Source organism: Agelaius tricolor, unplaced genomic scaffold (assembly GCF_023055355.1).
Source record: "Agelaius tricolor isolate 1412-34295 unplaced genomic scaffold, bAgeTri1.0.p SCAF_3, whole genome shotgun sequence".
In the NCBI taxonomy this organism is placed as follows: Eukaryota; Metazoa; Chordata; class Aves; order Passeriformes; family Icteridae; genus Agelaius; species Agelaius tricolor.
The window spans coordinates 21,610,542-21,638,400 of record NW_027269263.1 but is presented as its reverse complement, the minus strand read 5'-3'; the positions used below and the strand labels follow the sequence as shown (position 1 = coordinate 21,638,400).

The 27,859-nt window shown below is 46.0% G+C and overlaps 1 protein-coding gene across 1 annotated transcript in view; it reads left to right on the top strand.

Moving 5' to 3' along the window:
• The window catches only part of TCF20 (transcription factor 20), a 131,768-nt gene that overhangs the window by 20,754 nt on the left and 83,155 nt on the right, over nt 1–27,859 (top strand). The window lies entirely within an intron of this gene.

Sequence of the window (27,859 nt, the reverse complement as noted above, 5' to 3'; positions counted from 1 at the left end):
TGACACACTGGCAGATTGGCTGGAAGGGTTTTAGTATGGTCAGGTACAATGGATTGAGTCCACAGCCAGCCAGGTCCTGGTGCAGGAGGGTTGGGGGAGCACTGACATCTCTCCCTCTGTCCTTGTATTCTCATTCTTACAAAATCCCAGTCAAAGGTGATGTAACCCTAGGGCAGGAAGGACTGAAAATCAGGTAGACAGCAAACTAGGGTTTTCCCTGCTGCCAGCAACTTGTTGTTCCTCAAGAAACAGCTACTGTGCCAGCTCTGTATCTCCCCTGTATTCAGTGACAAGCTCATCTCTCAATGTCCACTTACAGGAGTTCTGTCCACCCAGTGTTGAACCCAGGTGGCTTGGCGGACCCTTCTCCAAGTAAAGAAGCCGATACATGTGAGGCATCTCTTGTCAAAGCCATAAAGGCATGCTGGCATCTCTTGAGGCAGGTGCATGGCTGGGGTCACTGCTGGGAAGATGTCAGGAAGCAATTTTCTTGAGTCACTGCCCAGTCCTGGAGTAGCGTGTGTGAATTGGCAGCAGCCCTTGCCTGGCTTCTTGTTTCTGAGAGGCTGGAAAACGTCCCACAGCAGACATGCCTCTTCTTGGTGGCAACTTCTCTGGGTGTTCCCAAGGCAGCACTCCTACAGGGTCAAAGCTGTATTTTTGGGGGAAAATTAAGAATTTGATGTCTATTTAATTTTGGAGCCAAGAAATAGTGGTAGACTGGCAACTCTTGGGATATCCTTTGTAGCCTGCCCCTGCCAATTTACCAGATTGCTGACTCCCAGCCAAACTGGCCCCTCTGATTTTTAAGTCTCACAAAAACAGTTTGTGGGAGATTTCTCTGAGGATATTGTAAGTTTCTTTGTGTTGCAGAAGACTAGAGGCACATATGGTGAGTTACTGATATCTGTCTGAAAGGACAACAACTTGTTAGTCTGCCCTGACCCAATTGCTTGGCTAATCTGACCGTACCCTTATTTAGATTGAAATTAACTTTCAGGTGATTTAGTAAAAATAGGTTTAGTAGTGAGGCAGGCAAATCAGGGATACGTTTGCATTCTGTATAAATCTGTCCATACGAGTGTTTTATGTCATTTTACCCATCCACTTAAAGTGCTTCAGCTTGCCTCTCCTGTGTACCCCTCTGCAGGCAAGACCTACTTTTTGGTGAGTGTCCACTGCTTTCTTAACCCACTTTTCCAGCTGGGCTGAAGTTGCTGATGGCATCATCACTTACCCAGGAGCACGAGTGAATGCAAATTGGCACAAAATAAAAACCAGGGACCCGCCAGGCTCCCAGCCCTGTAAATCCTGGGTTGTTGAAGTCCTACTTTGCTTGAGTAGCCAACAATAACAGTTCGCTAATATACGATATATTATTATTTTTACTCAAAACTCTTCCACTGATAGTATGCTTATAAAAAAAAGCATTTTGTTTCTGTCCTTGAGCATGCTTTCTAGTGTTAGGTCTAGATTAGTTTTACAGATGACCCAAAGGGAGCGTTTGTTCTAAACTAGGCTTGTACTGGTTTATCTCCCCCATTCACCCCATCACAATGGATTTAAAAAATGGTACTGTCATCAACCCTGATATATCTAAGGCTGCAATAAAGAGTAATGTGTGCTCTGTGTTTTAATTTTTTGGAGGCCTTAGAGAACTGTTACTGAGGTATAATGGATGTTTCTGTGAGCTCTAATAGTTTAATTGTAGGTAAGAGAATTTTGCCTTTCTGCAGCTTAAAATAACTCAATAAATATAAGTCTTGGTATAGACAGTATCAAAATCAAGTGAAGACCATCCAGAATTTGTTGTGAGCTGAGCAAAACCCCATTCCCTTTTAACAACACAGCTTTCAGTTTCTCACTGTTCAGGAGATATAATTTTCTTAGCCCACCGATTCTCAGTCTTTCAGTCTAGAAAAGTCTTTCATTGCTGGATGGGCAAGATGGGTGAGGTAAAGGAAATGGCAAGAATTTTTGTCTTGACATTTTTATGTTGTGTGTTTTAAAAAATACAATTGCCAAACGGCAACAAAAACTAAATCACAAAGTCACATGCACATGTCTATTTTTAAATTTACAGATGATTGTAAGGTGGCCTCTAACAATCTTTGCCATAGGCCTCTCGCTGTACCATACCCTCTTCTAAGATGTGTTTCCATAGCCTTGATTTTCTGTAGGTACAAGGCTGTACAACATGGTCTTCCTGCTTCCTAGTTGTTTACTGGGACACTGGTTTCCATAAAATGAGGCCATTGGGGAAGGTCTCAGAAGATCATGGAGTGTCTTGCTGGTGTTGCATGCATGTAAAAATTGGGTGTGTTATTTGCTGAGGGAGGAGGAGGGGTGAAAGGCCTTGAATTCCCCTATGCAGGAAGGTGCACACACAAGGCTGGGGGAAGGCAGCTGACGGAGGTGCCCATCAGGCTAGTGGGGATGCCCCAGGGAAGTGGCAGTGAGGTTTGTTCATTAGTTCAGTAACACTTCACCCCCTTGCCTTTCCTCTCACTTCCTTAGCCCTTCCCCCTCTTTGGGAGTCTGTGTTGGGGGAGTTGGGAATTACAGCCTGTGAACTGCACCCAGCAGCTCATGGTGGCAGTTGTGGCTGCTGCTAAATCAGCCAGCTGAGCACCTGCTGTCTCCTGCTAAGGGAACTGAGCAGCCAGCTATTTGTTGTTAAAGAGACATTGTCAAAATAAAAATCCTGTTTTAACCAGGCTTTTCCTTGCATTTCTGAATAAAGCACTGGATTATTAAATTAAATTTAGGAAATTGCATTGGTCTCCCATTTTTAGCCAAAGGGGATGGCCTTGAGCATCAGGTATGAATTACCTACACACCCTGCAACCACAACTTCATGTGCTGAGGTCGATAAATTGACTTCCATGCAGCTTATTAGGTGGGGCTCTTTCAGATGTGACCTTATTAAAACCTGGAGTCCTCTCTGGATGATGGCAATCCCATAACTGTTTCCTGAAGTATAGGGGAGGGTGTTGTTGCAGTGTCCTTGACAAAATATCTTTCTTCCCCAGAATATCTGCCAAGAGAGGCATGGGGCGCTCATTCACTGAGCTTTAGACATTACTGCAGCATGTTGCTGAGTGAACAGATTCTTCTGAGGGGCATCAAAGGCAGCTACTGGCCTCATGCTAGTGTAAGGGCTAAGGCTCTTCCCTGAATGGGTAGTTGTGCACTACACTTGATTACGTTGTTTTGTTGGTGAGATTCCTGTTTGTCATTAAAAAAAACCAACCTAGCCTTCTCAAGCCAGCTGTTATATCATTTCATAACCTCAGACTGTTTCCTTCCCTGCTTCTGACCTATTAGTTCATTATTGTAGTGCCTCAGAGCTGCTTCCTTCTCTGTCTCCTCTTGAGCTTCCTACCCCCATTCTTCATGTGCTTGGCCGCATACCAGCATTGAACGCCTGTGTGCTCAGATGGGAGTTTAAAACTACTGTGAGATATTTAATATGTGGAAGATGAGACTGACTTGCCACAGACACACAGGAAGGAGAAAGGAGTGACCCAGCATCCCAGGCTGAGGTGTGTGCTCTTCTCTCCCCTGCCTCTTAGCCTCCTGAGAAAGTCGAAGGTTTCTGCTAGAGCATCAGGTCTCTGCTCTTGCTTATCTTCAAGTGTTCTTTCCTGGCTCTTTTCATCCTTGCTCAGAGCATCTTGGGTGGCACAAAGTAGAGAACAGGCCTTTGTTCCTGGTACAGGCTCTTTTGTCAGGAGGGAGAGAGGAGCACTGTGGTTTGGGCACTGTCCCTGGCTTTGCTTCCCCTGTTCAGATGCTCTGCTGTCTGCAAAATGGGGCTGCTGCAGCCCATAGGGCTGGGGGATGTGCCTGCTTACAGACTGCAAAGCACTCGGCAGCGGGAGAAAGGAAGCCTGTGGATCGACAGCTGCAGAGCTGCCCCTGCCCTGCAGTAGCAAAGTGGAATTGGCACCTTGGGCTTTGCTGGGAAACAAGAGGGCGAGAGCTAATAAAAGATCAGTTTCTAATCTTCTGTTTTGGGGGAAATGCTGAGCAGCAGCAGAAGTGCTGGAGCTGCTGATCTACAGATTGCTATGGCTTGGCTTAGTCTCGTTTCACATTATAATGATTTTCTATGAGCTTGTGTGTGTGTGTTTGTGTTAATGAAGGCTTTGGTTCTGTACAAGCTGTTACCACTGGACTACAATTTCTTGTTTTTCTCACAAGTAAGTGAATTTTCTCAATGTCCTACCTCTCTGTATGCACACACATGCACATGTGCGTTCATTTGGGGATTCTTCAGGATGGAAAGTGCAGTGGAAATGTAAAATACTATAATTATGTGCAGTGTTCATTTCTATTTTTGCTCTGCAGTCAGCTTGGCAAGGGGAACTCTGTGTCTGGGCAGTCTCATATCTGATCTGATCTATTTGTCTGTGCTTTTTTGCATTGTGGTTTACAGCCCTGCAATTGAAACCTTTAAGATTACCTAAAGATGAAATGAGAGTGTTCTTCCACTGAGATTTGTAAAGGCCATTTCTTCTAGTGCAAAATAATGGGCCTAAATGAGTTGACAGTGCTCCTTTTAAATCCAGCACTGGGTTCCTGAGGGGGCGGGGGCGAGGACGTAATGTATAGGTCTTACAGGAATAAAGGCAGTGTTTTGTGCTCCCCTGCGGCTCTGCAGCAGTAGCTCACTGACTGACCCTATTAGCAGAGCTGTGCTGTCAGCGCAGGCCGGTCTGCTGTGTGCACGGGGAGCTGAGCTCAACAAATAGCACCGACTTAGGGGTTCCGACAAGGCTACGGCAGAGGCTGCCACACGGGGGAAGGAGGGGATGCTCCCTCATAGCTCAGTTGTAAAAAAATAGCTGAGTCTCTCCTTCTCTCTGGTTCATTTGAAGGTGCAGCTGTGGGAGTGACAGGTCTGAGGAGTTCCAGTGCAGGCAGTGCCTTGCAGTGCTGTAGAAGAGCAGGTGGGGGTACCAGAGGGGTTCATTTCTCTCTGAGCCACAGCTGAGCCCATGCACCAGCATTGTTCTTGAAGAAGCTGCAAGGAGTACTGGAAACTCTTACGGATGAGAGGTAGAGACGAGGTCTTGATCAATTGATTGTTAAAGATCCCACTCCACTTCTCACGAGATGAGGGGACAGTAACCTCAGTGTCCTCGCCAAATTCCAGTTCATTACTTTCTGCCTGTCTAAAATTTCCCCTTTCTCTCCCCCTGCCATTTATCCTGGAGAAGTTATCATTTGCTTCCTTTCCTAATGACTCACGGGTAATGCTGCTGGCACACAACTGATGCTTTATTTCATCCTGGTGATGAGGGAGTGATCCTTGTGGTTTGGGGTCTTTGGGCTGGAAGAGGTGCTATGGAAACACAAAGATGTTTGGACTGTACACATGTATACAAAGGCGCTGTTGGCTACTGTTCCCTTCAGCTGCTGTTTCAGAACAGGTAAACAGGTTTTCCAGCTGCATCTTCCAGCTGAATCCAAATCACAAATGTGTGTGTGCAACTTCAGTGTGTGTGTGTGTGCGCGCGCGCCTGTCTCTTCCCCCCCTCCCCTTTCGTCTTGGAACAAGAAGAATGTGTCAAGCCCTCTGGCTGCAATCCAGGACTCTCCGTGGAACTATAAATCGACCCGTCAGGGAGGGGGAAAGAGATTAACGTTGGCCGTCTTCATTAGTGAGTCCCCAGAGGAAACCGGGTCTGCCATGAGCCGTGAATGAGACCAGCTGAGAGAGGAGGGGGAGAGCTTGCGGTTTTTATCACTGCCTCCAGAGACCCTGGAGGAGTGGAGGAAAAGAGTGTGATAGGGATGGGAGGATGTAAAATGAAGGAAGCTGGAGCTTTCCAGCACATCGCTCGCTCCCTCATTGGTGGGCAGGTAGCTGTTTGCTGCTCCTCCGCGCCAATCCCTGACCCGTGAGCCCATGTGTGTGGCTGGAGTACTTGGCATGCTAATTGGGAGCAGAGAGGAGCGAGCCCAGTGGCAGTGCAATGCCCTGCCATGCTAAACAAGTGCCAGTAATTGCATTCAAGGTACTTTCATTATGTCAGATTTTTCACAGGACCAGAAAAGTGCATTTATCACGAGCAGCATAATTCTTCCTGGGCATTGCTTTGGGGGGTGTGTGTGCTTAATTCCCTGCCCCCTGTGCCTCACAGAAAGATGAAAGTAATTTTTGCTTTTTTTTAATTCTCAGTTGCACACAGATTTTTACAAATAGCTTCTTTGAGCTTCAAACAACAATCTCTTTCTTCCTCATAGTGTTTATTGTGTATGTTTTCACTGCAGGCTCATGCAAACACATGCATGCACTAATGCACACGTGTGCTAATTGTTGTTTTTCCAGGCTGACAGAGGATATGGAGGCTGCAACTGTAGCTGGTAACATTTCAGGATCCCTTGTAAAGTCCCTGAGAGCCTGGATTCTGGTGATGCTCCTACCAGTAAAATCTGGTTTAAGCTGGTAGTTGTCTTCCCCCCCCGCTTCTTGCAGTGAGTGACGCAGGCTCAACAGCTCCAGATAGTGATGCTCTTTTTTCACCGAGCAGGCATCACACATCGTGGCAACACCAGCTATGCATGCACACTCTGCTACCAGGGTGCCTAGCTGCGACCTGAGGGAGAGGGAGGCTTCCTGTCTGTGCCCATGTGGTCTGTGTCACCCCTGCAGCATGACAAGGGAACCAATTAGTGTCAGTTGTGGTGGCAGTTCTTACTGATGGGGACACAGACCTGGCTAAGATGTGAACTGAGACGTCATACATCTTCTCACTCTGCCTCCCTGTGGGTCTCTGGGGTGGGGAAGTCACACTTGGGAGCAAGGGAGCTCCTGGGAAATACAGCCAGTGCCTGCAGCCACTCCAGTTTCTGGAGGTGCAAGTGACCTTTGCAGTTGATTGGAGTTACCAATCTGCATGGCAGAAATCTCTGCAAAAACTTACTGTTCTATTCTCCCTGTTCTCTCACTGTTGTCTTCTTGTTCTCTTGCTGTTTTCCCCTTAGACATCTGACTGCCCTCAATACCACCACAGCTTCCCATGTTGGCTTTACCTTGATATCCACAGTCCTTTGTAAAATATGGTGCAAGGCTTAGCTTTTGCTTTCACACATGCCACCAGAGCTTAGACACCTTTGGTGTGGAATTTGTCAGCTTCTTGAAATTGCTTTTTAACTAGCCTTTGCAACACAGCTGTGACTTGTACTTTTAGTCAGTTAGTATTTACTAAGTGATGCTCCTTGGTAATAAATAGAAGTAACACCATGTTTCTGATATCGATAGATTTTTTAAAAAAATATTTTGTTAGGACCAACCCATAGCATATAGTCCCTAGCTTCAGGTGTTCACAGGCAGAACTGGACAAACAGATAATGGTTCAAATAGAAATGTGGACAGGAAGGAGAGCAGAAAGCTGGAGCAGAGGAGCTGCTGTTTACATGAAAGCAGAGCACTCCTGGTGCTAAAAATTGGTATTTCAGGTGAGTCAGCCCCAGACTTTGTCTAAAAGCCAGGAATCCTGCTGCTTCCTAGTTCCCTTTTACAGCTCTCACTGTTCCCAGCTGAGGAGCACACACTGATGTTTTGCCATACCTTGGAAGGAGAAGAAATAAATGATGATGAGTAGAAGGGTAACTGCACTATGGTGTGTCGTAACACACCACCAGCTACGGTGTCACTAATGATCAAGCTGATGGATGAGTTATTTACTCCATGGTCTGGAGGGAAGAAGCCACCTTTGCTGACACCCACCTCTGAGCAGTGTGAGAAGAATAATGTGTCATCTGCAGGAGCAAAACCCTGCTTTTCCTTGTGCAGCTGGATGCCCTTTGGAAAGCTCCGGTTCAAGCCTGATCCTCCTTAGCTTGTGGTATGGCCTAAGGTGTTTCAATCTGTGAGGCAACCTGCTGCCAGCTGAGATAGAGGTCTCTGCTCCTGTGGGACCTCTGTCCTGGTGGAAGAGTGGAGGAGGCACAAGGGGAATGCAGCCTGCTGTGGGGGAAAAGTGCTGCAGTAGATTAAAGCAGCTGCTGAGGGACTCCTCCAGTGAAGCTTGAAATCAGATTGTTTGACAGACATCGTGTTAGAAGCACCTGGCTGGTTCTGTTTGCCCCACAGCTCCCTACCTCAGAGAGAAAACAAGGATTTTCACTGCTCCAGAATTGCTTTACTCTTTCCTCTTCCCTTCCTTTGCTATGCCCCAGAGGGTAGATTGCCTGCCCGCAGTGAGCCACGGGTGTCTGCTGGAGGTGGAGGGTGGTAGAAGGGTTTGGGAACCCCTCACCCCAATGGCATCCCCCTGTCTGAGAGATGGAGAGCTTATGGAGACATGGGTTGGTATAGTGTGATTTTTTTTTTTTTTCCAGCTCTGATTTTTGTTCTGCCTCATTTGCATATTGTGGTTTTTTTTTTCAAGCCTCTGCATCTCCTTTTTGCTTTTTTTTTTTTAAATTATCTTCTCTCTGCTAAAGATTGCTCCCTAACTCTCAAATGTCCCTCCCCCGCTTCACTCTCCCCCCATCCCCCCCCTGCATTTTTCTTTCATCCTTTGTTCTTGATTGCTTGTGCCCGGGAGCAAAGAAAGGAAAAGGAAAGGATACCATCTTTCTGTGAAATACAGGAGAGAGAAATAGGCAGGCAAGCAAAGTTGTCAGCCTGACAGAGTGAGATTGAATCCATCTCAGGAACACGTTGCACACCTTGAACACGGGATTGACCTTCTCCATTATGCTTGCCATGCCATGCCATGTGGCTCTGGTCCTGCTAGCCCTGGATGGGATTGCCCTGCAGAAATGTTGCTTTTAGCATCTGCTGCCCTAGAGGGTAAAAACCTGCCTGCTGTGTCTGTGCTGGTTGCTAACAGGGTCCCGCGCACAGTCTGCTCCTGGTCCTGGTCCTGGTCCTGCTGTGACTCTGCTGTGTCTTTCTTGCACAGGAGTGTAGGGGTAATCATCTGAAATGTGTGTGCACGCTGGCTGATGCATCACATCTTCTCTCTCCTTCCATCTCCTCTCCCCCTGCATCAGCAGCGCTGCCATAATCTCTCAAAATCAACAGGCCATTACAGTCTGATGTAACTCAATGAGTACTCTGAGACAGAAATCCTGCAGTGTACTTAAAAACCTTAATGCAGAAACACAGCGCTGTCTTGCATTCTCCTTCCACCTCGTTTCCTGGTTTCTAATGTAAAATGAACATTGTTTCTATGTCTGCACATAGAGTTTTTTAGCAGAGCTAGGCTTCAACCAGTTTTTTATTCCCTTTCAGCTCGCAGAATCTCAAATATAGAATCTTATCTTCCCTCCCTCCAAACTTCTCAATTTTTCATTACCTTTTAGGAGCAATGACTTCCAGCTTGTGCCTTGGGAGAGTGGAGGTCACAGAGGTCTCACAGAGGCCCTCAGTTTCACCTGCCTTTGCCTGTCTGGCCTGTCCCTCAGCAGTGGAATGTGCACTTTTGTTGATCAGACCCTATGGGTGGGCCGTTCAGATAAAGATGGGCCATGCTGGGTTTTGCACAGCAGAAATGTCATTCCCAAGAAGAGCTGTATGTTAAATGTAGCCTTATATTTCAATCTTCCTTCTTAGTCCCCTCTCCTGAGTTTTTGATGTAAGCCACATTTCTGCCCCAGAGAACTCTTGATTTTTAATCTTTATTAGAGAGGGGCATCTACTTTCCTGATACTTGTAGGTTATTCCTGTTTCTTGTAGGACTCTTACACATCTGAGACCTAGGTTGCAGGCTGATGCAGTGGGGTAGCACAAACTTCAATGTCAAATACCACAGAACTGGATTTTTCGTTATTTTGGTTACATAAAATAAACATAAAAGATGGATGAAAATGAATGAGGTGTTGGCTGGATAGACCATGTCAGTGGTTCTTCCAAGCCTCTTAGCGTGGCATCTTGCTGGATCATCACTGTGTGGGTGTCATGGTTCATGTGTTGCTGTGTGGTTTGCTTTATGCCCATGGTGAAGTGCCAGAGACACTGTCCCACTGTTGGACCACTGACCCATTCAGTCTGATAGCCTGCCTTGGGCACTGGAGCTGGCTGTGATACCAGAGCTGACCCCAGGTGTCCTCGGAAAGTGAAGAACTACTCCAGTGTGGGTAATTTGGAACAATGACCCTAAGAGAGAAGCTGCTTCTTTATGTCTCTGTCAGTTGGCTTTCATACTCTTGGAAATGTGAGGGTCTGCACTAGTTTATAACTGATTTTCTGCCTGATACCACTGTTGATATTTTTGTTATCTTTGCGAAAGTCTAATTGAATTAAGATATTGGCCAGCCTGTCTTCTGGACTGTCAAAGGAACTCCATGTGCTTCTATCCTGTGGCTACAGAGACTGCAATTTGGCAAGACCTCCTCCTCCTGGGTGGTGCCTGCATCTAAGAAATTTCACTTGTCCTCCATGTCCTCCTGCCAGAACTGCAGGCACTGGAGACAAAAATGTGGGATCCCTCTATTCGTACTTACCCCATCCATCCAGCTAATGTGCTTTACAGCTTACCATCTACTGGTTCCAATCAAAGCATTACAGCTGCTCGAGCAGCTTGAGCTTCCCTTTTCCTTTACTTTCTCTTCACACCATACCTTGCACTCCTTTGAAGACACAGCTTATTTTCTGGCTTGCTATAAGATCTCTTTTCTGGTACAAAAAGCTCTTGTACAGCTGTGTGACTTTGGAAGGCACTTGCTGACCATTTTGTCATTTCTCTCTCATGTGTCTCATTTAATATGAAAACACTCAGTGTTCCCTCTCTTTGCTCCTCTTAGTGTTTCTCTTCTCCTTGGATTGTAGACATGAGCACTTGAGCCAGTTGGGGATATTGATTAAATGTGGGTTTTTTTTCTCTTTTGGAAAGTGTTAGTTTAAACACTAGTAAGTGTCTGTCTAAGATACAGCATTTCATACAAGTTTCACAGGGAAAGGAATGTGGTGTTGTCTGGCTGCCCAGAATATCCCCTAGCCTGCCAGCACAAAGGCTTTTCTCCGAGCTAGAGTGAAGCCTTTGCTCCTGATGGGATAGGGTGGTGGGCAGAGAGGTTTTTCATGGCTCTTTTATGAAACAGATCCTGCTTCCCAGTGACACCCAGAGACAAGTGGGAAATGGTTTTGGCAACTGGCTTTCTCACCAGCAGCCAGGTTCCTGCTGTGAGTATGATGAGGAGAAGCTTCTCCATAAGACCTCCTTCATGCTGTTCTGTGAGGAGTGGGAGGAGAAGCTTGTTTTGGTTTGTGTTTTGTTTCCTTAAAGCTTTGAAAAGGTGTGTCACCTGCTGCAGTGTAATTAAGGCATTCTTACATCTGTTTGACTTTGAAAGCTGGTTTGTTGTAAGTTGTTACTGGAAAATGCCTTCAAAAGATGTTGGAAGGTGAAAGGGCAGGATTGGGTGTCAAGTTATGAACCAGGTACTTGTTGGTATGATGCACTGAACAGTTGTTTCTCAAGCTGCAGGTTTGTATTAAGTGGTCCTGGCAGTGGTGTGGCTGCAGTATCATTTAGAACATGTGCAGTTCAGGGAAGGGGAGAAGATAGGCCATCCCAGTGGAGGGAAGGCCGATGAGGACTCGACTTGCTGTGGTTCAAACCAAGCTTGCATCTGCTGATGACGTTTTCAGCCTCTCTGCACCTCCAGAAGAGGATGTGCTAGAGAGCTTCCCTCTGTAAGCTCTGGCTGTGGGCATCTGATGAGGAAGGCAGGAATTAGGCTTGAACCCCTTCTGACTGAGCTGGGGGGAGGGAAGAAGATGGAAGAACCTGAATGAAAGCAGGCTTGCACTTACTCGGTGCTGTTCACCATTTGGAGTTGAAATCTATGGCCCGGAGATGGAGCAATATTGGCATTTGGGTTCATAAGGGCATGGCTTTGTGATAGGCTGACATAGATAGAGATCAGCGCAGTTACCGAATGGAATGGTCCCAGTTGTCTCCCGCATTCCTTGTTACTGCTGCAAGTATGCTGTGGTAAAGTAGCCAAGTAAAGACAGCGTTTTTCAGCCAGATCTAGTCAGGGGAATGTGCTGGGGGAAGAGAGGCAGGAGGGGCTTCTTTGCCCCCTCAGCAGAAGAAGCAGAAGAAGACTTGGATTGTCTTGACGTGTTATCTGACAACTTGTTTTCAGCTCATTTAGCTAACTCGTCTGCTTCCTGCCGTTGCCCTCTCCTGTTATCCCCATTTAATAGTACTTCCCAGCTTTATGAGGGTGTGATAAGGCTATTGCAGGCTGAGAAGTGATCCGATGAAACTGCGTGTATGTGTATACATGTGCGAGAGGGAGAGAGACCTAAGAATAATTTCTGCTGTCAAAACCTCTGCGGGGCAAGAAACGGCATTGGCAAGGGCTGCTGACAGGTGGGAACGGGCTGCCTTGGCACGGTCAGGTCCGTGCGGAGCTTTCCAACCCTGCCGGCCCCTTGTGTTGTGCTGACTGTGCGTGACTCAGCCGAGCACTCGCCTCGGTGGCATTTCGCAGTTTGTCTGTAACACAATAGCACTGGAGCGCTGCCGCCCATCAATTCTGAAACTAAAGGGGGTGGCAGCAATGGGCAGAAACCTATTGATTGCTCTGTAAATCAGAAGGCTAAAGGAAAAAGCCCGATTCCCAGGAAAATTGCAGGTCTCTCACCTGCTGCAGGCAGAAGAGTCTTTCTGCCACCTCTTCTGGGCATGTGCAATATTAATGCTTAACTCTCTAGTGTACAGGGACCAGTGATAGTCTCGAGTCTAAGATCAGTGCTAGTTCTTTCCATGTTCTGTGCAGGCAAATGATGGGATTTCAGCAGGGCTGGATTAGGTCAGATAATGGTGCTAGAGGGCTCACCCTTGCTTATAAAGGAATCCCGAAGAGAAATGGGATAAGTGAACTATTGGAGCTCGTGTGAGCTGGTGTAGGAGAGGCAGAACTTGATGCCTCTGCTTTTTGGATTGGTGCCTGTTTTTGCAGCAGAAAACAAAGATCTGTGACATAGAATTATCCCTCTTGCTTTTGCGAGCAGTGGTTCTGCCCCAGAGATGCCTGGCTTTGGGAATGGTAAACTGGAGAATTTAGCTGGTGTCTGTGAAAGGAGACAGCTCCAGGAAGAGCAAAGGTGCTGCTCAGAGGTGGGATGTGACTGGGTTATGTGGGACAGAGACAAATGTGGGACAGAGACAAATGTTAATGCCAGGGCAGAAGAATGCATGCAGTGGAGTTAGAGATTTGGGGGAGATGATGAATTGCTGGGCAGAAGATGGACAGATGGAAAGAAATTTTGGAAGAGGTCCCAAAATTGCCCCATTTAGTACATTTGGGAGAGTCATCGTTCTGCTCATCAGGCATATGTTTTGGGAATGGGCCAGGGGAGTTTTCAACAGAATCAAAATCACAATCTCAGCTTTCTTTTCTTTAAAAAAAAAAAAAAAAAAAACCAAAAAACAAAACACAAAACAAAAAAGAAAAAACCAAAAACCTGGTGGGAAAAGAAAGAAAAAACCAAAAACCCCGTCAACCAAAAAAAATTAATGAGACCAGACTCATTATTTTGGGGTCATTCATTGAGAAGCTTTTTAGAAATAAATAAAAATCTGTTTACCGTTAATATCTCTTAGTTTCTAATGCAAGTATAAACAGGAGTTTCACATAGATTCAGGACAGATGTAGAGGTAACTTGGGAAAAGTGGAATGACAGGAAATTATGTTGGTCACAACTGAAATGTTCAGCACAACCAAAGCACTTGAGCTAGTGAACCTTTTTTACAGCACATGTTGCCCCTGTACCACAGACTGTTAATTTTCTCTTACCCGGAGCAGATGGAGAAAACCTCTGGGGATGGAATTTTTCTCTTGTGACTGGAGAAAAGTCTCTGTGCACTCTGGAGAGAGAAGAGTCACAGCTCTTGCTTTCCTTTGTCTGGCTTAGCAGGAAAGCTCCATGAGGATCATGGCTACTATACTGGATCCATGTTTGCTTAAGGTGCTGAGGGATGCTGAGGTCAGACAGGCTTCCTCTGCTGCAGTGGGGAACTGCTATAATAACTGCTCTTTCTGCTGTTATGGGCCACACAAGGATGAGATATATATTAGGCTAATGAGCAAATTATAATTCAAAGCTTTAGGATGAACAAAAAAAGAAATGTATGTTAGCTCCCAACTGGTAATGGTTGTAGGATCAGAGTCACAGAATTCTTGAATTTCTAAGTTTTCCCAAGTGACCAGTGCTTGGATGAGATGCAGCTATATATGAGTATGTAGTTATATTCTTAAAGGTAGAAATGTATGTATGCATCATGGTCATAATACAGGATGAGGAAAAAAGCAACCTTACCTCATTTCCTGCCTTTTTTAATGTCAATTCCCATTCATAAAGCACAAAGAAAGGAATATTTTTGTTTCTTAGGGAGATATTTTTCTTCTCCATACTAAAAGAAAATGCAGAAATCTTTGGTCATGCATTTAAATGCACCTGAGTTTGGTTTGTGGTGCAGAGGTCTAAGTGTGCATTAGGACATGACCTGCCTAGTGTACCTGTTTTGTATCACCTCTGTACACAGAGAGGAGGTTTTGTGTAGATTGTATTGACCTGCTATCCAAAGGCAGTTTTGGATTACAGTTTATCTGGGCTGGATTCAAATCCTCAAGGAGAAATATCTTTAATCATTCAAGCTGGATGCTGCCCGAGTTTTGGAATCTTGCAAATATGTTGGCATTTATGTAATAAACACAAACTTTAAGAGTGTTTCTTTTCCTTGAGGAACTCTTGACTTCATAAGCTTTTATTGTGAGCTGGTTGTTAGGGCTGAGAATTTGCCACTGACTCCCTCTCCCCACCCCAAAACAAACAAATAAATAGAACCATATGTAGTTGACTTCATCCTCCAAACAGGCTCTTTGGCTACTTCCCTATGAAATCAGCAGGTTTTTTTTTTTCCTTCAAGTTTTGAGACATGCCAGACCACTGAGGCTGTGGGGAGAAGGAAGATGTTAGCCCTAGTGATGACTCTTAAGTCAGTTGTCAGCTCAGTCCGAAGTATCAGTCATTTTCCCATTGCTAAAGTCACTGCAACATGTTTTTCTTGCCTTGTTCCCAGTGTGAAATGAGTTACTGTAGCAAAAGGGTTTTAAAGACATTCTTTGTTGTTTGGGTTGAGGCTTTTTTTTTTGTGGTTGTTGGGTTGTTTTTTTTTTTTTTGTCCAAAATAGAAACATTTAATCATCTTTTTAATCATAGCTTCAATGTTCAGCCAAACAACATTTTTTTTCCCAGTGGCTGATTTTGGTTTAGGCTTGACATAAATCTATTTCAATTGGTCAGTGCTGTGATCCAGTTCAGACTATGAAGTGGCCCAGGTACAGATCAGCCTGATTCTGCCTTTTATTCCGTGCGATACTACTGACTTGCCATGTGGCCTTTGCTCAGTTACTTGTAAATTTATCTTTTATTTCCATTATCTTTAAAATCAGAGTAGCTCCTGCTTGTTTAATATACTTGATATTGGTAGAAGAATCTTAATATTAGAGAAGAGAGGACACACCTGGTGACCTAGCAGAATTAGGATGAAGAGCATGAAGGGGCAGAAAGGGAGCAGTGACAGAAAAAAAGGGAAGTTTAGACTGAGAGGTACTGGCAGGAGGCCGGTGTTGAGCTGCAGGAATGGGAAGAATTATTCAAAAAGTGAGAGGAAAGGAGATGCTGCAGATCAAAGAAGGAAAGGAAGTGGAGCACAAATGAAAGCAGTGATTTGGAGCAAGGTGGGTTAAGTCAAGGAGTTGGAAGAAAGCAAAGGGATAGAATAAGGAAAAGGGTTTGTTCAGTTCACTTAGCTTTGTAGATTATCTGATTTGTACTTTTCAGACATTACCCTTATGTTTCTCAACTTAGAGCAAAATGAGGCTTGCTTTTTTTTTTTTAAAGCATCTGAATCTACATTATCACATTAAATAATTTGGAGTAGGAAGATCTCTAAAGTTTGCTCTTCGAGGTCACAATGGTGTCTGATAGCACCCTCCTTTCCCTGGAAAATAGTCCCTCAAACTGTTGTGTTAATGGCTTGGCACAGTCCCCTGCCAATTTGTCCTGCTGGCTTTCAAATTACTGTCCTGTGTTGTAGAGGACAACTTCTAACATATAAAGCATTTAAAACATCAACAAAAAGTGGCTACAGAAAGTTTGGTGTCTGTGGATTTTTTGTCTTCCTTTCCTGTTTAGAGAGTAATGTGCCTGATTTAAAACTGTGCCCAATAAAGCCTTTAGCTTTGTTTGATTGCTCTCAGTGGTGGTTGTTCCCTTTTCCCTGCTGCCAAGTCTGTGTGTGAGGAAGGACTGGTGAGGAGAAGGGATGCAGCAGGGATGGTTTGTGATGACTTGTTTTGGGAAATAAGAGCAGGATGGCCCATGCAGGGTTGAAACGGGGCGGGGTGGGGGGGGGGGGGGGGGGCTGGGGAGTGCTGCTGTTCCTATTGTTCTGCCAGACTGCATGATTCAGCCACAAAGCAGCTGGTTCTCCAAATTAATGTTTAAAACTCCCCATTTTAAAAAATACTGGTTTAAAATATAATGAAGCACAATAAAAAACATTAAGACTGATACTTTGAAACTACCTGAAGGCAGATGGATCGCTTGAAAATTCTCACAGTAAAAATATTTCTATTTTCTCTCAATGAAACAGTATGTTAAATTGTAACCTTAGGTCTTGAATAAGCTTCTGCAGTGACTAATTAGGCAGTGGAAAAGCAGAGAAATCACCTCACCTCTGACCACAGCACTAGTTAAGAAAGTTGTGGAAAATATAGGCAACCACTGCAATCCTGAATTGTAAGAAGAGGTGGAGATGGAGCAGCTGCCTTCCCCAGGGCTCTGGTAGGTGCTGCATTGAGTAGCAGCACCCATAACCACTCCTGCTAAGATTAATGAGGAGGAGAGACTTGTTCCTTAACGCACGATCGTCACTCATGGGAGCCAGGGGAGACTTGCTGGGTATCCTGGTGTGGCCCATCACCACTGGCACAGGATGGGGCAGGTGCCCTGCCCTGTCAGTGGCATTGGAGGACACAGGGGACTGTGGTGTCCTGGGTGGGATGGACCAAAGGCGCTGCCAGATGCGGCAGCTCCTGTGTTAAGCTTTTATCTCCTCCTTCACTGTGGGCACATCTCCTTCAGATGGTGACAGCACTGTGAAATCTTTCAGGAGCCACAACGTTTCCTTGAAAGTTGAGATAGCAGGGGAAGAAGTGGGGAAAAACATTGTGTTTTTTTTCAAATCTTGTTTAGGCTTTTGTTTGTCTGGTTTTTTTCCCTCTGGAGAGTGCCCAGCTCTCTGTTTCAGGCTGGTTTTCACCTTTGAGAAATTCCTATGAAACAATCAGACGACTTGAGGGTGTGTGAGATGCTTCTGTATTTTGAGTCCTAATCACTTAGGTGAAAAAGAATAAGTAAATTATATATTGAACTGCTAACTGGTGCTGAGGCCTGGTGGTTTCCATGGCAACAGGGCTGGAAATAGCTGCCTGTGACGTCACCAGCAGGCACAGGTAGATCCGAATCCTGTCGTTGCTGTTTCCTCCTGAAGAAGTGAGTGTGGCAGGCACAAACACCTTGACATTGCAATTAACATATGCAAATATCCCTGCCACCCCAGTGGTACCTGTCCATCACCAGGGTACACTGAGTTCACTGCGGGCACAGCAGAAGTATCTGGGCCCTCTTGCAGGTACTGAGGGGGACCAGATCCCCCCACCCCACACCTCTCTGCATTGGCCACACTGGGGTGCAGAGCCACAGCGTGAGACTTTTCAGCCCCATGCCCAGGCTGAGGGGCTCAGGTGTTCTCCTCCAGTGGCTGGTGATGCCCCACTTACCCAAGCTGCTCCTCTAATTCATCCTACAGCTGCAGTATTGCATGTGAGAGGGGAGATATTTCTAAACAGCTCGGACACCATTTCTTCTTTCTGGAGATGGATAGAAGACCCGGTAGGTTTAGGTTTGGTTGTTTTTGTTTGGTTTGGGTTTTTTGGTAATTTGGTTGATGTAGGTTTTGATTTTGCTGTTTCCTGGAGGATTTGGTTTTATTTTCTCTTTTTCTTTTATCTTTGAGACACCAGGAATGTAAACTCTGATCTTTTCTGGCATTGCTGAAGGACAAGTGGGAGGTGTAAATGAATCTATGAATGTGAATGTTTAAAATGTTAATTAAAGGGGTGAATGTGGTGAATCTTTAACAAAGGCCTTTTCTACTTAAAATATTAATTACTTGTTGAAGTAAATACATCTTAAGCAAAACAAACAACCAGCAGGGTTATTTGATTATCCTGGCAGAGTCAAGAATGGAGGTTCTGCCTGAAGCCTCTTTCACTGCACTGTAGGTACCGGAGCGTCACAGTCCTGTGACAGGGACTGACCCACGCTGGAGCCTGGTTAGACACAGGCAAGGTGGATGTGAAGAGTAAGTTGCAGTTTAGCTGTGGAATTAAATATCCTTTAGCCAGCAACAACCCCCCTCACCCCACTAATCTGATTACCTAGCTCCACACATGATCAAAATCCAGTGGATGTGATACTTCCTTCCATGTGTTTTCTGGTGTTTGCGTTCAATTTTGTTTTAGCTGTCCCGAGTGATTGCATTTCCAATATTTTCCTGAGAAGACGAGACCATATGTCTCCTATTAAGGTGATCTGTCCTCTTTTCCCCATGCAGCAGCAGTCAGGTTATGTTGAATACTCAGGTGGCACTGAATGATCCTCCTCTTTTTAGTTTGTGCTTCTCAGAGCTTTGTAGGCAGTTCAGGTCCCAGCTCATTGGCCATTGCTTAGCGAGATCTCCTCTTTAATCTTTGTGTTTGTAAATAATTTCTCCTTCTTGATAATGCACTTGTTGCTCTTCTGCAGCCTTCTATTTTGTCATGAGGTTTTTTTGAGCAGGTTTAGCCCAAAATTAAATACTAGCTTTCTGATATGGTTGGAACCAAAATAATTTGAGGATTGTCAGCTCTAACACATAAGCACACGCAGCAAGTGCAGCTATTTGCTTCCAGCAGTGCCCACCTGTACACAGGAGTGGCTCTGTCACAACAGTCTTCTCCAAGAGATTGCATGCTGCATCTCCTGTGCCTGTGCCACTGCAATGGTTCTGAGTACCAAACGCTGATGGTTTGGGTGTGATGGCTGGTTCTCTCAGCAAGGGTCTCACATTGTCTCTTCCCATTGGTAAAAACAGATGCCCTCTGGACCATGGTACACATGTAGCACATGTAGATAAAAATGCTTATCTGTCATACAAGCATAAAAACATGCAGAGCTTATAAGGAGAAAAATGACACGGGGCAATGCACAGGCAGTTTTACTGGGTGCTGTGGCTTGCAGAGTGTTGTTTGCAGATAGGGCACTGCACTAACTGCCTATTATGCTTCACAGGCCATCAGTGACCTGTGGACCACAGTTCAGGTGATGCTGTTCTAGGGTCTTATCTATACTAGAAAAAGGAAGACAAATGATGCATAGTTTATTGTTTAGTTGTAAAGCTAAATGGCATTGTGGAAGGGTTTGGGGTGTTCTTTAATGTCAGGAGCTGATTCTTGCATGTGCTGCAGCTGTGTTTCTGCTGCCAGAGGTAAAATAACTGTCCTGATTTCATCAGTGTAGATGCAGATAAATGTAGTTGGAGCTACAGAAGGCTCCTGCCTTTATAATGTAATTCTTTTCGGAAGCATCTCCAAGTGTTACTGGCTCCTTTTTTCTTGCTTTAATGGACTTTAAGCCATTCACATTATTATGGCTTCCAAGGGGTTTTTTCTTCCAACTTGGTTTTTAGACAGTGCCCCAAGAAGTGAATAGATATGACTATGAAAAATATGAAGATCTCCAAACCTTATGGGGAAACCTTACAAGGCATTCCACTGCTGCTGTCTTCAGTTAGCTGTGCTACCACTAGTGATGAGGCAGAGGAGTTTGAGATCACCTGTGGCTTGTTAGAGGCAGCATCAGAATTTAGAACTGAACACCTAGTGCTCAAGGCTTTTAAACAGTCATGAGAACCTGGTCTTTGTTTAGACACCTTAGTCTTAGCTGAGCATTTAGAAGATGCTTTTCTTACTTAGACCTGCAGTGATTATGTATGGTATGCTTGAAGGATTACAATCAGCATTTATGTCTTAAGGTACCTGTTACTATTAACACTTGTAGTGCTCCTCACGGTTTCTAACACCTCCTATCTTTTATGCATGTGTCTTTCAGGAAGTGAAACCTTGGGACAAAAATCAGCGCACTTTTGTCATGTAGCCATATTGATAGGACAAGAATGGCACTGCTCAGTGTTCCCATCAAAGTAGTTAGCAAATGCATCTGTCAGGAAGGATTTAGTGATGGGTGTTAACATAATGAGCCACAGGGAGGTAGATTATGACTTTTCACTCTTTGCCATCTCTACTTTTCTCCTAGTTCACAAGGTCTTCAGAAAAAGGAAAAGCTGTTACTATTGCTGATTGCTCAACTCTTCCAGAGTTCTTGATCTCTGCAGATGCTGTGTGTAATACCCGTGCAGTGGTGTTGCTTGGGAAGGGTGAAAGCCAAGAAGATGGGGGTTTATTGTCTTTAAACCTGAGGCTTGCTCAGGTTTTGGTGGCTGCAGTCTCCAAAATTAGATGGTTTGTGTTTGGATTTAGGATATCCTCAATTGGGCCTACTGGGGAGAAACTGCTGTTAATGCACCCTAAAGTAACCACTTTGTCTTTCCTCTGCCACAGAGTGGATGGAAGGGGAAACAGGACCTCATGGAGGGCTCAGGAGTGAGGGGTGGGTGGGAGATGATCTTCAGGGAATCAGTCTGGTGGCTGGAAGGAGTTGGGCCTCATTTAAAATGGCTGCTGCCGCATTCAAGGGGCCATTTTAAGTGCCTGTTATCCTACTCTTGCTTAGGGCTGTAGTTTGAATGAATGTGAAGCCAACAAAAATGTTAGATTCCAATACAAATCTGTTCTGATTTGGGGATTCATCTGAGTCCCAACAATGTGTAAAGTACTGCGGAATGAGAGGTGATACATTGTGGAAATGTAAGATATGAATTTTATATTTATTACTGACTTGGCAGGGTGCTTTTCACATCACCATTCTGGTACAATTTTGATTAGATTTTTATGCTGAGCATCAGAGAAACACTGTTTGTGTGTACGTAATTCTCTTTCCCTATTGTGCATCCCTTCTCTGATAAGGAGGACTGTGTGCTGATGACACAGGGTTGACAGTCATTGCACTGTAACTATATAGTTCAGATAATGCCAGTAAAAACTTCCTCTGCAGTGTGCAGGATGTGTGTTGACACGGAGCAGAGTGCCACTCACAGTGGGAGAACAGGTAAGTTTCTGTCTTGCCCAACTGACCTCTGCAAGAATTTGTAAGGGTGATGGTAGCTTCTGTCATCTTGCTGGGTATGGCGGAACCTGTTCAATGGTCCTCAGTCTGTGTGTTGATCTCATTTATCATTCATTCTTGTCTTGTAATGGATTTTGTTTACTCCCAGCATGTTCTGACTCTGAACTGGCATTGAAAGCAGGTAAAATTCATCTCCAGATGGAGTGCTGTCTGTTCTCTCACAGGTATTCATTTGCTTTAGATGGGAAAGCATCAGCATGGGAAATACCCTTTTCTGTAGACTACCTTACAGAGTTAGAGTTCTGGGGTAGAGGTAAATCTGACGTGTATATTTATATTTAGTTATTTCTCCAATTCTTCTCCTTTGTATAGAGCTTTTTACAAGCACTGGTACATGTATTTCACCTTGCTTTGTGTCAAAAGTAGTAGCGTCCCCATTTTATAGCTTAATAAAGAACTGTGTTGTGTGGTTTGAGATGGTGCAGAAAGTCTGCATTAAAACTGGGAACTAACCCCAGGCTTCTCAGATTCTTGGTTCAGTGTCCAGTACTCAGGAAGAATGAGGAAAAAGGCAGGATGATTTTTGTGCTTATTTAAAGATATATATACATATTTTTGTGTTGAATTGGCCTGTGGAGATGAACAGCTTCATTTTTCATTAGGATAATTGTCTTGAGAAGGGGTTTAGAAGGATAAAAATGTAGGGATTTTTTGCATCTTCACTGCAAACTGCATTGCAATTGTACTGCAGGAATGCACTTGGCTTGTGGCATTTGGTGGAATCAAGATTTGACACAGTGTGATAATGGCAGAGCAAAACATATGAACAGACGATGGCCAGCAAGTTTATTTACCACATTAAGATTATAAATTATCACCTGGGCTATAGTAGTTTGACTCTGTGATCTTTCTTCATTGCAGTAAGTACTAAAACGTTTGCCTAGACTATCAGGACGTTGCTTGATTCAGTGTTACTGTGACTCAGCTGGCAAATGGTAACTTGTTAATTTTGGTAATTCAGTTGCTTATTTCTGTGTTGGTAGCTCTTGAACCGATTTTGGTGGGTAACCATTGTCAATGGGTGGCAAGTGAAAGGAAAAACCTGGGATTTACCTGGATGTAATCACTGTTCTCTGATAGTCTGGATAGAAGCAGATCTGCTCGTAAGCTGATGGCAAAAAGAAATGGGAAGAGTTTTGTCTGTGTCTATGGCCTACTGAATACTGTTTGTCTGTGTCACCGGCCTACTGAAATAAATCTGTCACCCTCATCTGAGCTGTGAATTTTTATATTCAGAGTTTTGGCAGCAAATGGACAAAGCTGAAGGTGGTGTTATATAGGTTAGTATTTTACTCCCTATCCTCCCACAGTTGGAAGACTGACTCTGTAGAAAAGGTGGAGAACCTTCCCCTTGCTGAGAACCAAGCTGGGCTTTTGGGTAGCCACGCATCAGTCCACAGCTCCATGTTATCCAACAGTGATGTGTGAAGTCAGGTGGCTTCAGCCTATGCAAAATGAACTTGTGATCTGTGCCCAGCCCTTGAGCTGCAGATCTTCTCCCCAAGGCCTGAAACGTTAAAATAGCCCACATTCAGGGTCTGCCTCTCCAGGAGGAAACCTTGCTTTCAGTGTAAAACCACTGGGCCCTTACACAAGGAAGTTGGCATGCAGTACGCTAGGGTGTGAGTTTATGGCTCCCCCGCTGTTCTTGACTCTTCTGTGTGGGCATTTTTCATATGCAGTTAAGAGCTGAGCTGCTTCCTCCAGCAGCGTTGAGTAAGAGAGGCTACAGCGTGAGTCGGTGTGCAGTGCCCAGTGTGCTGTCCGCTTGGAGCCCAGCTTATCGCTCCCTTCCCAGGGTGAACAAGCCCTCGGGAAATGTTTGGATTTTACAGGAGGCCATGCAGGATCAGAGCAGCAGCAAGGTGATGGGGTGGGACTGTGGAACTGTGCGGCCAGGAGGGATGCCATACCAGACACAGCTGGGACGTGTCAGGCTTAAGGGTGCCCCGGTCAAGGCAGGAGCATCGGTGATGGAAGTGGAGAGTGCCTGTGTGGGGATGGGGACATCGTTCTGCAGAGCCAGAAGCCAGGAGAGCCTCCGGATCACGCTGAGGGCAGGTCGTACAGGTGGGACCTTGCCTCTCCCCTGCCTTTGCCCCACGCTGGCCTTGGCAGAACCCACGAGGAGGCCGACGGTGCTCAGCGGAGGAAGGAGGGGAGCAAATGCTTCCCGCAGTGGAGCAGGAGCTGGCATCTGAGCAGCCTCACCTCTGCCCCAGTGGCTCTCACCGGCCCTTCCTGGCTGCCTGCCGCCTCTCTCCAGCTGCCAGCCCCCCGCCCGCTGGCAGGCAGCGCATCCCCTGCCGGGGCTGGGAGCAGGGAGGAGAGGGCTGGGCTGCTGGGAGGACCAGCTCCCCCGGGCCCCTGCTCCAGCCCAGCAGAGCGGTGGGCTGCTCCCCGGCTCCCCGTGTCAAGCGCGTGTTTGAGCTTGTGCTAGTCTCCTGGACACCTTCCCGGTGAGTTTTCCAGAGAATGACTACAGATGAAATGCAATTAGACACAGATGGAGGGGGGGGTGGGGGAGGGGTGGGAGATGAGCCGAGTTTGAAAATGGGGGGAGGGGAACGATTGATTGCGAGGCCGTGAGGCAGGACCGGCATGTGCGGGAGAGATGAGTGCGAGGATCAGAGGTCCCCGCTGGGAATCGCTCGCTGGGCTGGGGCCGGGAACCTGAGGAGGTCTCTGTGCTCTCAGCTGCTGCTGCCGCCGCTGTTGTGGTTGTTGGAGAGCCAGAGGGAAGCAGCAGGCGTGTCTCAGGGATGATTAATCATGTATGGCAGCAGTGAGGAAGGAGGACTCGGTGTGCACACGGAGACCAGCACCTCCCCTAGTCCTGCGCGCCTTTGGCTCGCTGACAGCGATCTCTTCTGCTCGGAAAACCAGTCCCAGAGGAGGGCAGCCGGAGGGGGACCGTGTTTCGCCTGAGCCAAGAGACCGCTCCTTACCCACCCCATCCTCCAGGAACTTTAAGACTTGAGAAACTTAAATCTCCTGGGTCCGGAGAAGAATGAAAAATAATGTGAAAGCAGGGAGTTGAACTAGTCCAGGTGGGAGGAGAGACAGACCTGACTGAAGGTTTAATTAGTGAGGAGAATGGAAAAAATAAAAGTAGGTTTGGCAACAGCAGGCTGCAAGTGCTTCCCAGTTGGAGAGGTGGGGACAGGGCATACACCAGTCCAGATTGTTGTTGCAGGTCTCTCTTTGCCTCAGGACTTGTCAGCCGCCTCTCCTTCCACACCCTGGCAATACCTGAAGGGAAAAAAACCCCAACAAATAAAAACATAATTTGGCTTTCTTTTGGGGAAACCATTTGGGGAAAGCATTTGGTTTTAAATCTCCAGGATCTGACTTTTATTGCTGTAAAGAAAAGCTTAAGAAATAGGAACCTGCCTTTTTTTCTCCCTGTATGTGTGTGTATATGGGATTTTTTGCAAGGTCAGCGCCCCACACCAGGTGAGAATATCAAAACCTTCCAGAGAAGGAGACACGGCTAAATCAGGACCACTGGCAGGCCTACAACTTTTTGCCAGGCTCCCCAGTCCAATGGCAATTACCTGCAGTGGTCTGCACACACACCTTCCCCTTTTAATTTCTCCTGCAAGTAGGGGAAAGTGTCCCCTTTTCTCTACATCCCTCATCAAAGATAAGGCAGTATTCTTCCCTATAATTTATAGTCCCTTTAACCTTAAAGATGCCTCTTTCACAGTCTGTAACACTTCTTTTTGAGAGTTTTGCACTGAAGGAAGGTGTTTGATTGTATTATCCTACCCTTATTTCCTTCTGCTCAAGATTTGCTCAGACACCTTTAACTACAGTGCTGTATTCTGTCACTGAGGTGGGATTGCTGAGCTAATTTTTGTAAGGCTGCTTGGACTCACTACCTTTATGTTTGGCCCTGCAAGATTGCTAGAGAATGTTATTGAATGCTTATAAACAGCTCCACATTTTCCATGTGCCACTTCCTCACGCAATGCAGAGCTGTGGCCAGAATCTGGAATGTACTAATTTCTTTATTTTCCTCCTTTTCCCCCCTTAATTGTTCTAAATGTAGCTAAGTAGTATTTCACAAAGCTAAATATCACCACAAAATAAGAGAGGAGAAGGGCATAGGTTGTTCAGAGGTGGGACTGAAAATGGGTCTCTCCATATAGAGTTAAGTTTTTTATGAAATGCATGCTGCAGAGCTACAGAAAGCAAGGCTACTGTTGGGGAGATTGGAGGTACCTTTGTGTGGTTGTTTTGGGATCCCCGGATTAAAAATAAGAAAGGCAATGTAGTTTTTCAAGCAGAATCGAAACATGTTGGTGGCATCAGAAGCTAACAAACCAAGAGCTGGAATAAATACTTAATGCTCTTCCCTGTAAGACCTCTGCTCACAGCCAGTAGTCATGGAAAACAGGACAAAACAGATGTGGATGCCCGAGCAAGTGAATAGTACTGCTTCATTCATTGCTGTTTTGAAGTGAGATGTTTCCCTCTCCTCACCAATTTGCCAAGCTTCTTTTGTGGTTTCAGTGGCCTGGGACAGTGGTGGGAAGAAGGTGCTGGAAGCAGCTGGTATGTTGCACCTATGCCAGCCCAGCAGGTCTGATTTTGGGATCTGGGCAGAGCTCCTCTGCTGTGGAGGGGTGTCTCTGCCTTGGCTGACGGGCCCATCTACTTGTTTTGAATGGATGGATTGAGAACAAGTGGAAGAGCAGGAGGGTGTCCGCAGGCTGGTACAACACAGCTCCATGTGGAACTTTTCCTGAAATGCTTTCTCCAAGGGCGAGCAGCAAAGGGAGGGGCAGCTGCTGGTCTGTGGCACCTTCTGTGTCCAACCAAGGGGCTGAGGGGAGTGGGGGTCATGCTGAGGCTTACCCCATAGTAAATGTAGTTTAAGAGAGAGGAGGAAAACCAGGGTTGAAAGGATGCAAACCAGGGACAAGAGGATGTATTTTGTTCACTCAGCTGGTGGATGGGCAGCAAGAGGGATGTGTTGCTAATTAAAGTGAACTATTGATCATATTTGGACAGAGGTGATGCTGTGGAGGGGAGTAGCGTCCACCTTTGTGCTATTGACCATCCAGGGGTTATTCAGTCCTTTTCCCGTTTGGGGACCATTTTGGTGAGCCCTTCAGCTTTGTGCTGCCTTCCAGCAGCAGTGCTGGTGGCAGTGGCAGGGTCCTTGGCTCCCTGGGGGCTGTAGCTTGCAAGAGGGGGTGGGCAGGACTCCCCCATCTCAGCTGGCACCTTGGGAGCCACCTGGTCCCCTCCCCTGCCAGGGGATGCTTTCTGACTGTGTAAGGGGAGCTTTTGGAGGAGCCAGGGGCTGGCTGCCAGGCTTCCTTTAATTCCCCCAGCTGGCAAACAGGAGGCCTGTGTCGGTTGCCGGGGCAATGGCGGGAAGCTGTGTTAGTTTAATGAAGCATTGGGAAGGCTGCTGTTTATTTCAGGGGAGCGGGGGCTCTCTCGTCTGCCAGGATGCTCTGCCTGGGATGGAGGGGCAGCTGCCAAAGGACTCCTAGGCCATGACTGCCATGCTCTTCCCCTCAACTGCTGCCCTAAGCCCTTTCCAGGGTACAGATGCTAGCGTCAGGGCCATCCCTCAGCACAGCATGTCTGTCTCCTCCCCTTCCACTCGAGTCCAGCATTTTCAGTGCCATGCTGTCAAACTTGTCCTCCTCCAAAAGCGCCTGCTGTTTCCCAGGGAAGACCCCCCCCAGTCCCACTCGTGTGTTGAGGATCCAGTGCTTGCCTTAGGCAGGCTGCCTCCCTCCCTGGATGTCCCTTCCCGTTCATTGCCTGCCTGGGGTACAGTGGTTATCTGATTGGGGTGTTGAACTTACTTCTTTATTTAAGCAAATGAAGACTTGAAGCATCAACGTCTTCATAGTAAAGGTGACCTACAAAGGAGGGAGGAGAAGAATGAAGAGGGGGGAATGGGGAAAGTGCCTTGCGTTATGCCCCTTTTCTAGTGTCTCTTTTTGATTTAAAAGGGATCTAATGGGGGGCTTGGGCTTTTTTATCCTTCTTTGCTTCTTTTCTTCTCAGCGTGTTATTTCAAATACAAAAGGATTTCTGGTCTTGTTTAACCTCTAGGGGGGAGGGGGAATTCGATGCACAACTTGAGCACTAATAGGCTTATGACTATTCAGATAAAACTTCATTAACTGAGTGTTTAAAAAAATAAGCCTTATTCAGACCTGTTAAAAATCAAGAGAGTGTAAATGGGTGTGAACAAACAAATACTAGGTGGAGAGGTTGTCTGAAAGTTCAGTAAGCCGTGTCCATTTAATAAAAGGCTAAGAAAAAGCCTCAGGCCACAGACCGATGAATTTTCACACAAAAAAAGGTGAAATAAGACTATTGTCTTGCAAAGGGAAAAAAAGGCCTTTTCATATGTGAAAAGAGAGATGTATTTGGTGAAGATACACAAACAGAAATGCACCTGATTTTTTTTTTTTCCTTTCCTTTCCCCCC